Source organism: Lactuca saligna, chromosome 5 (genome assembly GCF_052625555.1).
Source record: "Lactuca saligna cultivar CGN05327 chromosome 5, ASM5262555v1, whole genome shotgun sequence".
NCBI classification, from domain to species: domain Eukaryota; kingdom Viridiplantae; phylum Streptophyta; class Magnoliopsida; order Asterales; family Asteraceae; genus Lactuca; species Lactuca saligna.
Genome location: NC_136421.1, coordinates 284,321,584 through 284,337,494, shown reverse-complemented (window position 1 = coordinate 284,337,494; position 15,911 = coordinate 284,321,584). Strand labels below are relative to the sequence as shown.

Below are 15,911 nucleotides of genomic sequence, written 5' to 3'. Positions count from 1 at the left end.
ATAAATATAAAATAATGGAAGATGATTAAGTTCGTATTTTTTTCACAAAAACATTATTGTTCTTGTAGATTAATAAAAATAAAAAATAAGTAGAGTTCTAACTGTGAGAAAAAAAAATCATATTCTTCAATAATTTTTTTATATGTTGCATAATTTTCTGAAGTTTGACAAGCTAACTTGATTTTCTAATATGATATAGGGTTAAAATAGTCAAACTTGAAAGGCAGCTAAGCAGTATATGTATCATTATTTTATTAAGATTTTTGCAGCTGTAAAGTTGGAGCATTCTTCAATAATTCATAATTCCTTAAAAAAAATTAAAAATGCAAAGACGTAAAAAAAATGTCATTCTTGTCTTGTAGAGCATAAAATCAAGATAAATAGAATAAGCAAAATTAGTCATACAAAGTTTAAGCAAAGAATGGTATTTACTGATAACAAGTCCCCGATTTGTATTTTGTTACAATTTTTGGAGAGAAAAAATCCAACTACTTTTCCCCTTTTTCGTCGTCTGGCAAGTTTCTTCAAACTACAGATAGTGTCACAAAAACAAATAATTAGGTAAAGAAGTTACAAAGAAAAACAAAGGAAATCACCGAAATGATGAGCTAAAAAAAAAAGCGAATTGCATGGAGAAAACGTTACCTCCCAATTTGCACCAAGAACAAGGGCTCAAGTCTCCTGTTCATTTGAAATTATTTTGTGAAGAAAAAACGTGAAGATGAGATGAAGATAGGTTAATAAAAGTATCTTAACTTCTTCCATATTTAGCGGTTTTATATTTTAGGTGTTTTGATAAATTTCATATTTAAAACCGATTTTACCATTAAATATAATTATTAAAATTACAAAATTAACCCTATATTTTGATTGGTCCACAAGTGGTCATACATTCACACAATAATTAGTGTTTATATATGAACCTAACTCTACACACACACACACACACACACACACATATATATATATATATATATATATATATATATATATATATATATGTATATAGGTTCAATAGAAAACCATAATTATTGGTTCTCCAAGGAAACCAATTTTTTATTTTTCAAGTTTTAGAGTTTATTCTTTATCGAAAAAAAACTACAAATATATATATATATATATATATATATATATATATATATATATATATGTGTGTGTGTGTGTGTGTGTGTAGAGTTATGCGTAGTTATATATATATAATGTTTTATGCGTAGTTAGAGATCAAGAAGATATAAAATATCACAATAATAAAAGAAAATCTTGAATACCGTCTATTTTCTATATTGTTTACTCGGTGTAAAACTCGTGTATTATACGGGTTGATTGAAAAAGAAATTAAATATTTAAGTGTAAACAAAAAGTATTTTTTAAAATAAATTTTTGAAATAAGAAATAAAGAAATGTATTAATTGCAATTTAATATCATATTTATGACATATAATACTTTACATATATAAATATATAAATATTATGTATCTTTTTAATTTTAAAATTTGAAAAACCTAAAATTGACATGTGGATATTATTTATTTCAAAAATATTATAAAATAACAAATATCAAAACTCATTAGAGATTGACATGTGACAAAATGGATCTTTATTTATTATAGTTGATGTTTATGATTGATCAAAGTTATAAATACAAAACTTTCTAACATAAACTTATAAAACTATTAGACTATCACTTATATCTATAAAACAAAAAGATTTGTCATATCAACACCACCGTTACCTAACTATTTATCTTAGAAAATACTCACGACTATGTTACCCCCAAAATATTTTTAATTTTTTGATATAAAATAATATGAGAGAGAGAGAGATGTTAATCACATTATAACCATACCTTATGGTCTTATGTAGGTCAAATAAGAGGTTGTTTGATGTTTGATAGTTGCTGACTCAGTAAGATCTTGCCGAGTCAAGAGTTTTGATTGTACTTGCTTTCGTCTGAAAATCTAGAATATCGTCTAGTTTCTATATTGTTTATTAGGTGTAAAACCCATGTATTATACGGGTTGATTGAAATAGAAATTAAATATTTAAGTGTAAACAATAAGTATTTTTTAAAATAAAATTTTGAAATGAGAAATAAACAAACGTATTAATTGCAATTTAATATCATATTTATGACATATAATACTTTACATATATAAATATATAAATATTATGTGTCTTTTTAATTTTAAAATTTGAAAAACCTAAAATTGACATGTGGATATTATTTATTTCAAAAATATTACAAAATGAAAAATGTCAAAACACATTAAAGATTGACATGTGGTAAAATGAACATTTATTTATTATAGTTGATGTTTATGATTGATCAAAGTTATAAATACAAAATTTCCTAACAGAAACTTATAAAACTATTACACTATCACGTGTATTTATAAAACAAAAAGATTTGTCATTTCAACACCACCGTTACCTAACTATTTATCTTAGAAAACCCCCAAAATATTTATAATTTTTTAATATAAAATAATATGAGAGAGAGATGTTAATCACATTATAACCATACCCCATGGACTTATGTAGGTCAAATAAGAGGTTTGATATTTGATAGTTATTGACTCAGTAAGATCTTGCCGAGTCAAGAGTTCTGATTGTAATTGCTTCCGACTGAAACCATATTGTTTGATTACACATCTAACTGACCATGTTGAATGTTAAAATTATCATTTTACCCTTCTGTTTTGTTTTGTGCTTTATAAGATCTATAAGTTTGAGAACAGAAAATGTTATACATGCACAATATATTTATACTTTCAATGAAAAAAACATAATATTTATAATATTATTAGGTGCACCATCTATTTCAACTTTGATAAAATTAAATGGACCTTAAATCAATGTTCTCCCTGTGTATAAATAAGTGTATATTAATATGATATGTTGGTATCATATACAACACAAAATCCACTAGATCACTCCATTCCTAATCATTTATAATCATATTTGAATTTTCTGGCATGTTTTGAGAAAAAATTTGGCATCATATGCAACAAAAAATCCACCCAGCAGCGATATACCCCCCCCCCCTAAAAAAAATGCCCTTTTTGTAGGGCCTTTGAAGTAATTTTGGGAGATATATGGCATGATATAGTCCAAGGAAGAACATGAAAACGAGACGGAGAAAAATCAAATTTGAAACACTTCAATCTGATGCAAACATCCAATCTTAACCAAAAGCATCATCCGGTTTTCACCAATTTCATAAAATTCATTTCAATGTCAATTACAGAAAATCGATTTCCGATCTTACTAGTGCTGACTAGGCGGAGGTCGGCGGCTCTACTGAGGTGACGATGGTGAACTTGGTCAACAGGAAGAATTGCTTGAAGTCGTTGTATAGAAGTAGGAAGGAGGAAGGATGAGCCTTTTGAGAGGAGAACCAGATGCGTCTTTCTAACGTCCCAAAAATTACTAAGTAAAAAATTCATCTTAAAAGCCAATAGAAACATCATTCATACATTTCAAAACCCATAAAAAGGTGATAATGTATAAAATAGTTATCAGAGTACAAATCATATGATAAAATGCGGAATGTTGGTGGATATGGTGCGATCATGTTGGGCCATTCCCTTTTGAATTGGAAGTACCTGAAACCATAAACATAAAACTGTAAGTACAAAGCTTAGTGAGTTTCCCCAAAATACCCCATACCATACATACATAATAATCAAAACATAATTGAGTCTATTTCACCTCATTTGGCCTCTTTCAACCGGTACTGAGTCTACTTCACCCATTCGGTCTCGTTCAATCGGTATCGGGTCTATTTCACCCCTACAGCTAAGCATACGATTACATCAGCAAGAGTCACAAAGACAACAAGCATAAACGGGCATAATAGTAAGTGTCACAAAGATAAATATCATCCTACAAACATAATTCAGTGGGTCGGCGTTGGTGCCTTCGACCCACAAGTATAGTGAATGAACTCACCTATCGAACGATGATCAACTGCAACTGTTACTACTGCTGCGAACACAAATGTTACCAACCACCTATATAGCCATATAAAGTAAACCCTTAGATTCTTCTCCAATATTAAGGGTTGACCAAAAGTCAACGCAATTCAAAAATCAAAGTCAACGGTTAATGTTGACTCACCACGTCGTGGCCATCCTTGGCCATGTTGTGGCCCCTAAAGGACAAAATAGACAATCTGACCCCATTCGCCACGACGTGGCTACCTAATGTCACATCATGGGAATTGGGTTCTAAAAAGCTTATGTAACACCCCAATTTTTTTAAAAATTTTTATATGCTATGGTTTTAAAAACATTTGGGAGTTAAGCCACATTTAAAAAAAACCGGTCCCACAAAAACATTTACAAATTTAAAACAATGGGTGTGACCATTAAGCATCAATATAACCATAGCAAACAAATAAGAATTACATCAATACAATTAATAAGGAACTTAACAAGTTCCACTCCATTCTCTATCACTTGACTTCTAGCTTCCATCTGTCATTTTCTCTTCTTAAGTGTAACCTGAGATACATGGAATTAGAAAAGAGATACGTATGATAATAATGTCTCGTGAGCTACGTGGGTTTGAGACCCAAAACATTTATCACATTTTCATCAAAAATGTTTCATCTTTGCAAAACATAGTTTTAGACCATAAAACATTCTCAAGCATTTTCAAGGAAAACTCATTTCGTACATTTCATAAATATCATTCCATATCTTCTCATTCCATTTCCTTTTATTTCATTTCAAAAGCCATATTTTCATATTTCATTTCTTTTATCATTAAGGGCTAATTTCGGTATTATACCGTTGCCATTTTATACTTAGGGTCTACATCCAATAAAAGAACCACTCCCAAGTCTAGACCAAGGTGGGAAAAATAAATCAATCCACCAAGACATCATTTCCAATGCCAAGGTGGAAAGAACAAATCAATCCACCAAGGTATCATAATAGGACATCTATCTTGCGAAGGGGAGGCGCCACCCCGATAGATTCCTATAGTGCCTCTCACGAGGTATCATGGCCCATGAAGTTTTCATTTCATTACTTTCCATTCCTTTTCATTACTTTACATTTCTTTTCATTACTTTCCATGCTTTACACATTTCATACATTAGTATCATCAAATCATTTCAAAATTAAAGAATCTATATTTCAAAACATTTCAATCAAATTTTCAAAACATTCGATCTTCCAAAACGTTCTTTTCTTTCAAAAACATTCCTGCCTTTAAGGCACTCTTTCAAAATACCATTTCCAAAAACATTTGATGCTTTCGTTTCAAAACAATTCACATATCAAAGAATTGCATTTCGTTATCATAAAATCATTTTTCCATGTACCCCAAAGTGGGAAAATGCCAACACGTACTCATCTCAATCACACATAGGCTAGCTAGTCTTCTTCTAGTTCCTTTCCTTATAGAAACACTCTCAATCAACACCTATATAACATGGATACAAGTCATTACAAGACCAAAATACCCCTCAAAGTTTCCATTACTAATTTTATTGTTTCATACTATTCCTTATGTAAAAATATGAATGTAAGCGAAAACCGTGTGTAAATCCGAGTCCATATGCAAAAGTTATGAGGAAAATACTAAAGTTCCATCTAGCCGGACAATCTGTTGTATGTGCGCGGGTTGCGTGCATGACCACACGTGTCGCGTCCCGTAGTAGCTCAAACACCCCCAAAAACTCACTTTTTGAGTCCTAAACTTTTTTGGGTGGTTTTGGTCTTTTAGGTAACCATTTGTAACACTTTTAAAGGTTTCCAAGCACTACTAAAGGATGTTTTATCATGTCAAAACATTCAACTTAATTCATCAATCCCTTTATCAAAGTGTTATGTTCATAATGTTTACAAACACTCAAATGAAAGGGTTAAGAACTCAAGTTTCTCAAAAACACTCTTGAACCAATATTACTTATTCCCAAATCATTTAATACAGCATTAGGTGTTGTTAAGTACATAAAACCACAATTTATCTCATTGCAAGTACTTCATCCAACTATGGAATCCTCAATTCTATTCTATGTTTCCTAAATTTCCCTTTAGGCTAAAACAATCACTAGAACTACTTATAGCTCAAGAGATCCTTCATGTTTATGTTTCAATATCATTTATATAGTGCCAATTCTTGTTTATGAATGTCATTCACTTCTAATATATAAATAATCATGTGGTTATCCTTAGATTTCCCAAAATGCCCCTTATGACCACAAATTCCATGAGTTAATCCAATAACCAATCTACACTTAGTATTTTGCATCTAAATCATTATAATAGCATCCATTCATGGTTATGAGCTTCATTTGCTCAATAGTTATACCTTAATGCATAAAATTCATTGATGTCATCACATCTTTCCCAAAATCACCTAAAATTCATGTTTGTGCAACATTTTACCATCATGGATGTGTTTGAGTATTCCAATTGGATTCATTGTCATCAAACATCATCTAGGTCATTGAATCCGTTCCAATTTAACATATAAACATGAATTGCAAATTTGGATTTCTAGGGTTCATTGAGATTTTTACCCAAGTCATCAAATCTAACAATATAATGATTGGATTGAGATTGGAATCACCAAAACTACTCAATGGAGGTTAGAAACCAAAACCCTAACCCTTAGAAGAATCTAAATTTGACATTGGTGTTTTCTCCAAGGATTGAATTCGAATTTGAGAGCAATAGGAAGATATTTCATACCTTGTAAACCATTGTTTCGATCACTCCTTGTTCCATTGCATCAATACTTGTTTGGTTTGAATCCTAGTTGTGAAGGAGGTATAAAATCACCACTTTTAGGAGCTCTTAAGCTCAAATTTTCGTTCATATGGCTGCATAAGTGAAGACACCTCTTATTTCCCTTAATCTTACACATTTGATCCCTCTAATTTTGCATTTTTGTCAAAAATGGTCCATTCTTCCAAGATGTGAGACTTTTCTTTGAGAATAGACATCTTAAGTCCCTCTTTATACATTACATAACTTTTGTAGTCACTTCCATTGGTTGGGTCAACCCTTGGTCAAACATACTTTGCCAAATTGACACTTTTGGTCCCTTAACTCTGAAATGTTAACATTTCAACCTTTTTTTTTCTAAGCTTTATATCAACTAATGATATGATTATCATTTAAATGAATTAATTACAAAAATAATTCTTTATTTAATCGCTTAACTAATTTAATAACCTTATCTTAAATTTTAGGATGTTACAGCTTAATTGATTAAGATGTTTTCTTCAACCTCACAAGCTTCAAAGCTTAGATCTAACTCAAAACATGGTCCAGAAGGATAAAGTTTCTAACTTTACCATTTAGGACCATCCAAAAAGGTCCAAAACTCAAACCCTAGGTTCCACAAGGCATGAATTTAACCATTAAGCACTTATTCCTTTAAGTCTAAAGTAGTCAAGTCCATCTTTTCCAAAAGTGTTTCTAACACTAAAACCAACATGAAAGTTACTGCTTTATAGACATGCATGTCCAATGTATTTCTTGAACCCATATTAGGTTAAAATAAGAGTTTATGACCTAAATTTCCTGCATGACATCAAAATACAACCAAACTTCAGATTCAAGCCATAAACTACATCAAATGTCCCAAAGATTCATAAAGTTGCAAACTGTATGAGATCCCACCATCTAACTAACTAGAAAAATAAGATTATGGGACAAAACTCAAGATCTAGCATTCTAACATGATAAAAGTCGAGTTTATGACACTTACAAAGGTCCAGAAGAGTGCCAAGATAAAGAATGGAAACTTGTTTGTTGGATCCCAGCTCAATAATTCCTATTTCCTTTAAAAACTCCCAAGAGCACCAAAAAGAGCTTCAACAATGGAGGTATGAGATTAGGGTTTCTTCAAGGCTTGAAGAGGATGAGGATGAGCTAATCCTAGCCTCCTCATTCCTTTAAATAGGTAGAAAATCAGAAAATTAGGGTTTTTGCCATCAGGTAGCTACCACGCCGTGGCGGCTAAATGAAACTCGCTTTTTAATATTGACTTGTCACATCGTGGTGGTCCTTCACCACGTCGTGGTAGACTTAAACATAAAATAAAAATAGTTACGAAGTACCTCAAAATTCAGATATTACAACTCTCCCCCACTTGAATCAAACTTTATCCTCGAAGTTCGACGTCGAAAATAACTCGCAGTAATGCTCTCTCATGTCCTCCTCATGATTCAATTTCCATTCTGAACCCTTCTGGTGCTTCCATTGCACCTTCACCAATCCCATTGTCTTGTTTTGCAGAGTCTTCATCTTCCTGTCTAGGATCGTAACCAATCTCTCTATGTATTTCAAGCGCTCGTCCACTTGAATGTCCTCCAAAAGAACCACTTTGGATTCATAACTAAACACTTCCACAACTGAGAGACATGAAAAGTATTGTGGATATGATTCAGCTCCTCGTGTAGATTTAATAGATACTCAACTCTGCTCACCCGGGCAACCTCCTTGAAAGGTCAACATAAACCTAGGTCCCAACCTGCCCCTCTTCCTGAATCGGATGATGTGACATCCTCATTTTCACGGCCAGAAAAGACCGATTTGTTTATGCTTTGTTTTAAAATCAGAGTAACCGTTTAAAGAAAATTGTTGCGGAAATTGTTCCCAAAAAAAAATGTGATAAGAATTTATCAAATCATTTCTTTAAAGAAATGTATTTTTCATTAAATAACAAAATCTCGGGATGTCATGTTCCGATACAGACTAAAAGCATAAACAGTACAAAATAGACGTTACAACAGTTATTTATAACTATTGATCTATAATCCAAAATATCTCGTCAAGTCCACCAACTTTTACTCTTGTGCCATTACCTGTAATGCAAAGAAAATTGAGTGGGTCAGGCTTAGGAGCCTGGTGAGCATATAAGGTTTTCAACCCACAATAATATAACTATTATATCCAATCATCAAACAATCAACCCAATTACCCATCCCCATTATCTTCTTTATTTCTTAAGGTTTTACCCTAAGAATCGACTATCATTCCTTCATCCGTTCCTTCATTCGTTCCTAAGGATTGACCTAAGGAATTGGCATAAAGTCAATTGCTGCCCTAGGTTCCTATAACAAACACTAAATCCATAGCTTCCAAGGTTCATCTATATAGTACTAAATCCATAGCTACCAAGGTTCATCTACATAGTACTAAATCCATAGCTACCATCGTTCATTTACACAGTACTAAATCCATAGCTACCAAGGTTCATCTACATAGTACTAAATTCATAGCTACCATCGTTCATTTACACAGTACTAAATCCATAGCCACCAAGGTTCATCTATACAGTACTAAATCCATAGCTACCAAAGTTCATCTACACTGTACTACATCCATAGCTACCATCGTTTTATTATGAGGCACTAAATCTATAGCTGCCAGGGTTTTTGAAGTACATCGGTGAACATCAAGTCCACAACACCTACAAGTTGCGAGCTTGCTAGTGTTCCACTGGACTGTCTAGAATAGTCCATGGTTGTCATCCCTACTCTGCTGAATGGCGGGGGCCATCGTTTGGGTAAAGGTTTCACTCAATTTTCACATGTCACCCTCATCTCATGATCTATATCATCTTTCATCTCATCCTCAAACTAATCTTTCATCACACACCAACTATTTTCATCTACGCATGTTTTATCCAACATACGGCTATCGAAACTAATCTTTCAGATTTAGCCGATCCATCAAGTACCTCAAGCTCTTGTGATCCGTGTAAATGGTACAAAGAACCCCATAGAGGTAATGTTACCAAATCTTGAGGGTGAAAACCACCGATCCTAACTCTAAATCATGAGTGGGATAGTTCGCCTCATGAGTCTTCTACTGCCTCGAAGCGTAAGTAATAACCCGACCCCATCTATATCGAAACCGCACCCAGTTCTAAGATCGACACATCATAGTATACCATGAAATCGGAAACACCCTATAGAAGGGTCAAGATTGGAGCCTTGCACAACCTCTGTCTCAACATCTCAAATGCCACCTGCTACTCAGGACCCCAACGGAAAGTAACTGCCTTCTTTGTCAACTTGGTCAACGAAACTACAATCTTAGAGAAATTATCGGTGAACCTCCGATAATACCTTGCTAAACCTAAGAAGCTTCGAATCTCAGATGGAGACTTCGAAACCTTCCACCGCATTACAACCTCGATATTGGCCAGATCAACCAATATCCCCTTCTCATTGACAACGTGCCCCCAAAAATACACTCCGCACAACCAGAACTTGCACTTGGAGAACTTGGCATAAAGCATCTCCCTCCTCAGAGTCTCCAGAACCTCTCGTAGGTGATCCTCATGCTGATCCTTGGTCTTAGAATAGACCAAGATATTAATAATAAATATAATGACAAATAGATCCAACCTTGACCTACACATACGGTTCATGAGGTCCATGAACCCGGTTAGAGCATTGGTGAGCCTGAAAGGCATCACCACAAACTCGTAATGGCTATAAGGCATGAACTTAACCATTAAGCACTTATTTCTTTAAGTTCGAAGTCCATCTTTTCTAGAAGTGTTTCAAACACTAAAACCAACATGAAAGTTGGTGCATTATAGACATGCATGTCCAATGCATGTCTTGAACCCATATTAGGTCAAAATGAGAGTTTATGACCTAAATCTCATGCATGAATTCAAAATACAACCAAGCTTCATATCCAAACCACAAACTACATCAAATGTCCCAAAGATTCATAAAGTTGCAAACTTTATGAGATCCCACCATTCGAACTAACTAGAAGAAGAAGATTACGAGACAAAGCTCAAGATCTAGCATTCTAACATGATAAAAGTTGAGTTTAGGACACTTACAAAGTTCCAGAAGATTGCTAAGGTAAAGATGAAAACTTGTTTTGTTACGTCCCAAAAACAATAAGAAAATTTTGCATTTGGAAGTCTATCAATTCATTCATCAATTGTTCAAAATCAAACACCATATCATAGTATTCAAAACATCAAAGTACAATTATTTAGAATGTGGAAATCATGAGGGGAGGATGATGTGCCGTCACGTCGGGCCCTTCCCTTTCGAACCGGATGTACCTGAAATCATAAACAGAAACTGTAAGCACAAAGTTTAATGAGTTCCCAAAGTACCACATACCAAAACATACAACTGGCTTAACTATGGGTTTTAACTAACCCGATATTCATATATGCCCCCCGGGGTGTATTTCAACCCGGTCAACACATATGGGGCCCTCCTTAGGGCCTCACCTTGGAATATCTTTCAACCCGATATACAATAGTGGGCCCCACCCTGTGGTCTATTTCAACCCAAACATATGATAGTGGGCCCCACCCTAGGGTTTATTTCAACCCATCATACAAACTCATGTAAGCCACATAACATCTATAAAACTAAGTACACCATAATGGGTTAGCATTGGTGCCTTCGACCCATGGATACAGTGAGAAAACTCATCTCACATACAGATAAGAAAGATGAATAACATGCCTCTCTGAGATCAACTCTACCCATCACCTTAATGATTTTAGTGACACAATCTCAACATACAAATCAAAATACCTAAAATACCCCTAGGTCAAAATGTGACATCCCCATTTTTACGGCCAGAAAAGACCAATTTTGTTTATGCTTTATAAAAATCAAAGTACTTCTTTTAATAAAAATGTTGCGAAATTTGTTCCCAGAAAAATACGATAAATACGTTATTAAAACATTTTCGAAGAAACGTATTTTATTCATTTCAAAATGTTTGGGATGTCATCGTTAATACAGAAACATAAGCATAAACAGAACTTACATTTATTTACACTAGTGATCTACATCTCTTTAAATCTCTCAGTGTAAAGTGACTTCATATCAACACCTGTGATATAAATAAACTGAGTGGGTCAGGTTGGGAAACCTGGTGAGTACATAGGGTTTTCAACCCACAATAATATAATTATTATGTTTAAACAATGAAACAATCAACCCAATTACCCATCCCCATTATCTTCTTTAGTCTTAAGGATCTACCCTAAGAATCAGCTATTCCTCGTTTATTTATTCCTAAGGATCATCCTAAGGAATCGACACGAAGTGTGACATCCCCAAAATCACGGCCAGAAAAGACCGATTTTGTTTATGCTTTATAAAAATCAGAGTACTTCATTTTATAAAAAGGTTGCGGAATTTGTTCCCAGAAAAACATGGTAAATACGTTATTAAAACATTTTTGAAGAAACGTATTTATTTCATTTTAAAATGTTTGGGATGTCATCGTTAATACCGAAACATAAGCATAAACAGAACTTACAATGATTTACACTAGTGATCTACATCTCTTTTAAATCTCTCAGTGTAATGTCACTTCACTTCGTCACCTGTGATATACATAAACTGAGTGGGTCAGGTTGGGAAACCTGGTGAGTACATAGGGTTTTCAACCCACAATAATATAATTACTATGTTCAATCAAACAATCAACCCAATTACCCATCCCCATTATCTTCTTTACTCTTTAAGGATTTAACCTAAGAGTCATCTATCCTGCATTCGTTTATTCCGAAGTCCCTTACCTCTAGGGTTATAGGACTGACACTAAATCCATAGCTGCCAATGTTCGTTCATAAAGCACTAATTCCATAGCTGCTATGGTCTATTCATCAGGTACTAAATCCATAGCTACCAGTCTTTATCTAATAGGTACTAAGTCCATAGCTACCAATGTTCAACAGGTACTAAGTCCATAGCTACCAATTCCCAACAGGTACTAAATCCATAGCTACCAACGTTTAACAGGTACTAAGTCCATAGCTACCGGTGTTTGTCCCATAGACACTAAGTCTATAACTGCCAATGTATCATCTTCTATCTCTCATCATTCATCTACCCATCTCATACCCAACATATTCGTATATATAAAATACGTATACAGCTTAAATTCTTTAAAACATGTATAAAACGTTCATCCAGCATAGACAGCAAGTATTCAGATAATATGCACACATAGCACGTAGTTTATATAAAATACTTCATATCTATGTGTAAGATGAAAGGGACTATGCACTCACCTGAGAAGGTGGTGACTCGGTACTCGGACAGCGCTTCGTTTACTTTAAAATAATTTCCTTTGACGAAACCTAATATTATCACCACTAGATTTTAGTCTAATATTACCGTCACTAATTATTAGTCTTATTATTATTATTATTATATAAGCGTTTAAACAATACTTTCCAACTACTATGTACAGACAGGGGACAGACATAAAACACCGGAGGGCAGGACCATTTTGGCGTATAGCACTTCTGAAATCCAACAACCCTATGCGGCCCTTTAAACCAGATTCCCCGTACCGCGAGTAGTTAAAAGATATTATAACGACACTTATATAAGTCATAATAATAGCTCAAATATTTTTTATAATATTATAATAACAATACTAATTTTAAATATAAACTATATTTAAAATAGGGTAAGCATAACTTACTTTCAATGGGATTTTAGCTAGGAGTCGGGCTCTACAGGGGCAGAACTTCGTCGCTGAATCTTTCTAAGAAAGATTCGTGCAGCGCTTCAGCGCTCACCTTACTATACTAAAACTACAGAAAGAGAATTCGAATCACGAGGGACCGAAATGCTCGGGGGATAAGGAGAGAGAGACTCTTGAATCAAGAGAATGGTGCAAGAAATATGAGAGCCCAAGGCTCTTATTTATACTAATTGAATTTTCAAAAACTACCCTCCATAATTATTTAATGACCTTTTAGTTATATAAACAACTAAACACCCCTCTATAATACTATTTTAAATGGATTTAATGATATTTGTACTAAACTAATGTCGAAAGAACTCAACATTAGTCTTATAATGACCGCATCGTCGATACCTTTCTAATGATATATACATATGTATATATATGTGTACGTATACATGATTTATACTTTATTTTAATACGTAAATATGCTATTATAATTTGTAACTCGTTCATACGAACTCCGTTTTTGACGTTCTTTATATCCACGCGTAGGTGGAGACGTACTCTACAACTTTCGTTTAGACTCCGTCGGCTAATTTTGACTTTATTTTTAAAGTTATATTTTTAACAGGCCGGGACAAGATTGGTCCGTTAAAATCTCATAACTTCTTTATCCGATGTCCATTTTCGTCTGTCTTTTTTATCGTTATGCTACTAATAATGAGATCTTCGATTCTTGTTTAGGTTGTGTCGGCTAAAAATCAATCGATCTAAAATTCGAATTTCGGGCTGTACATCGCTAATCTGAAACTTCGAAAATTCATAACTTCTGCATACGAAGTCAGATTTGGGCGTTCTTTTTATCGATGTTCTTAGTTTAACATATTCTACGACTTTCGTTTAGAGAGCTAAGGATAAATCTCTCTCTATCATAAATTTACTATTTACGCTTCCCGGCGCCGTGCCGGTTCCGACGCGAAACTTCGACGGGTCATAACTTCTTCGTTATAACTCGGATTTCGGCGTTCTTTATATGTACGGAAACCTTGTGACATATTGTACAAATTTGTTAAGATTATTTATTCTAAATAATCTTTTTGTCGAAAAGTCGTTTTTTTGACCCCTATTGCCTTTAAATTGACTAGCCCGGATCTGCGGGCGTTACAATTATCTCCCCCTTAGGATGATTACGTCCCGGAATCATCAACGAAAAAGGGCTCGTATAATGACTCCATACGTCATCTCTTCATCCTAGGTAATAATTATAACTTCTATATTCCTTCAAGTCTATCTCTTAGACTCATTGACTGTAAGCAGTACTCGATCGTGCACCTGCTCTCTACCTCAGGCTAGACTTCAAATTATGACCTATCATCATGTGATGCACGTTTAGACTTAGGTCTCTTAGAGTTAAATTCTAAAATATACTATGCCTTCCTTCATGTTCTAATGTGATATAATCACACTTTAACATGTAGCGTTTCTGGCTACCAACTTCTTTAACAACAACGCGATACTTCTATTGATCGCTTTGATTTCAATTGTTTGGTTTAAGTCGGACGCTACATTGAACTTGGTTCCCTGAATCACGCAACATACTCATCGTAGTCGGACTCAATTTGGTATGACCACTAGGATCGGAATCAACAATCTTTTTAGTCATTATCGAAACGATGGTAATGACATACTTGAAAAAAATGAAATCAATTACTAGCTTCTTGGTAACCTTGTGACTTTCCCCGATCCAAGTGTGAGTCCTGTGCTTCCGGTAGTATAGGCCTCTACTACCATTCACACCTACTCATACTCGTCCCAAGTATTGTCTCGCAGTTTCCCAAGTCACCATGCAGCAATTCATACAATCATTCAACACATCAGATAACAAAACGAAGGTTTTATATCATTTCTTGAAACGATTACATAGGTGTTCAAGTTCACCCTAGACTATGCCTCTACTAGGCTACATCATACGAAACTATGACTACTGCATAATCCGATCCTCGGGTAAGAAGTCCTCATTCTTGATTCCTCGCCTGGTTCTCTGCTTCGTCGAGGATCATGTGAAATGCCCTTGGCCTTGGTGGCATTTCTGGTCTTGCTGCTTTATTTTTCCTTGGGCAGTCTCTGGACATGTGCCCCTTGCCTCCACATCCATAGCATACTTTGTCATTATGCGTGCAGTCTTTGGAATAGTGACCAGTCCTCCCACACTTGTAACAAGTCACTTCTTCGTTGCACTTTCCACCATGCTTCTTCTTGCATCTATCACACCATCTTGCTTCACCTCCATTTGCTCCTCCAAGCTTTGAGAATTTGCTTTCCTTGTTCGGCCTCGAAGATCCTTCAAACTTCCGCTTCTCTCCTACCTTATCTTTTTCTAGACCCTTTTCTCTTATCTGGGCCTCTACGTTCTTAGTTGCCCTAACAGCTGCTTTCAAGGTAGTTGTCATTTTGACCATT

General features: G+C 34.4%; 1 long non-coding RNA gene across 1 annotated transcript; it reads right to left on the bottom strand.

Annotated features, from left to right (window-relative positions):
* Positions 1-10,902: 10,902 nt before the first annotated feature.
* LOC145046315 (uncharacterized) lies at positions 10,903-12,357 on the bottom strand. Its single transcript, XR_013681994.1, has 3 exons — positions 12,288-12,357; positions 11,790-11,855; positions 10,903-11,064 (listed from the first exon to the last, which is right to left on the bottom strand). It is a non-coding gene; the product is annotated as an uncharacterized LOC145046315 (long non-coding RNA).
* Positions 12,358-15,911: the final 3,554 nt, after the last annotated feature.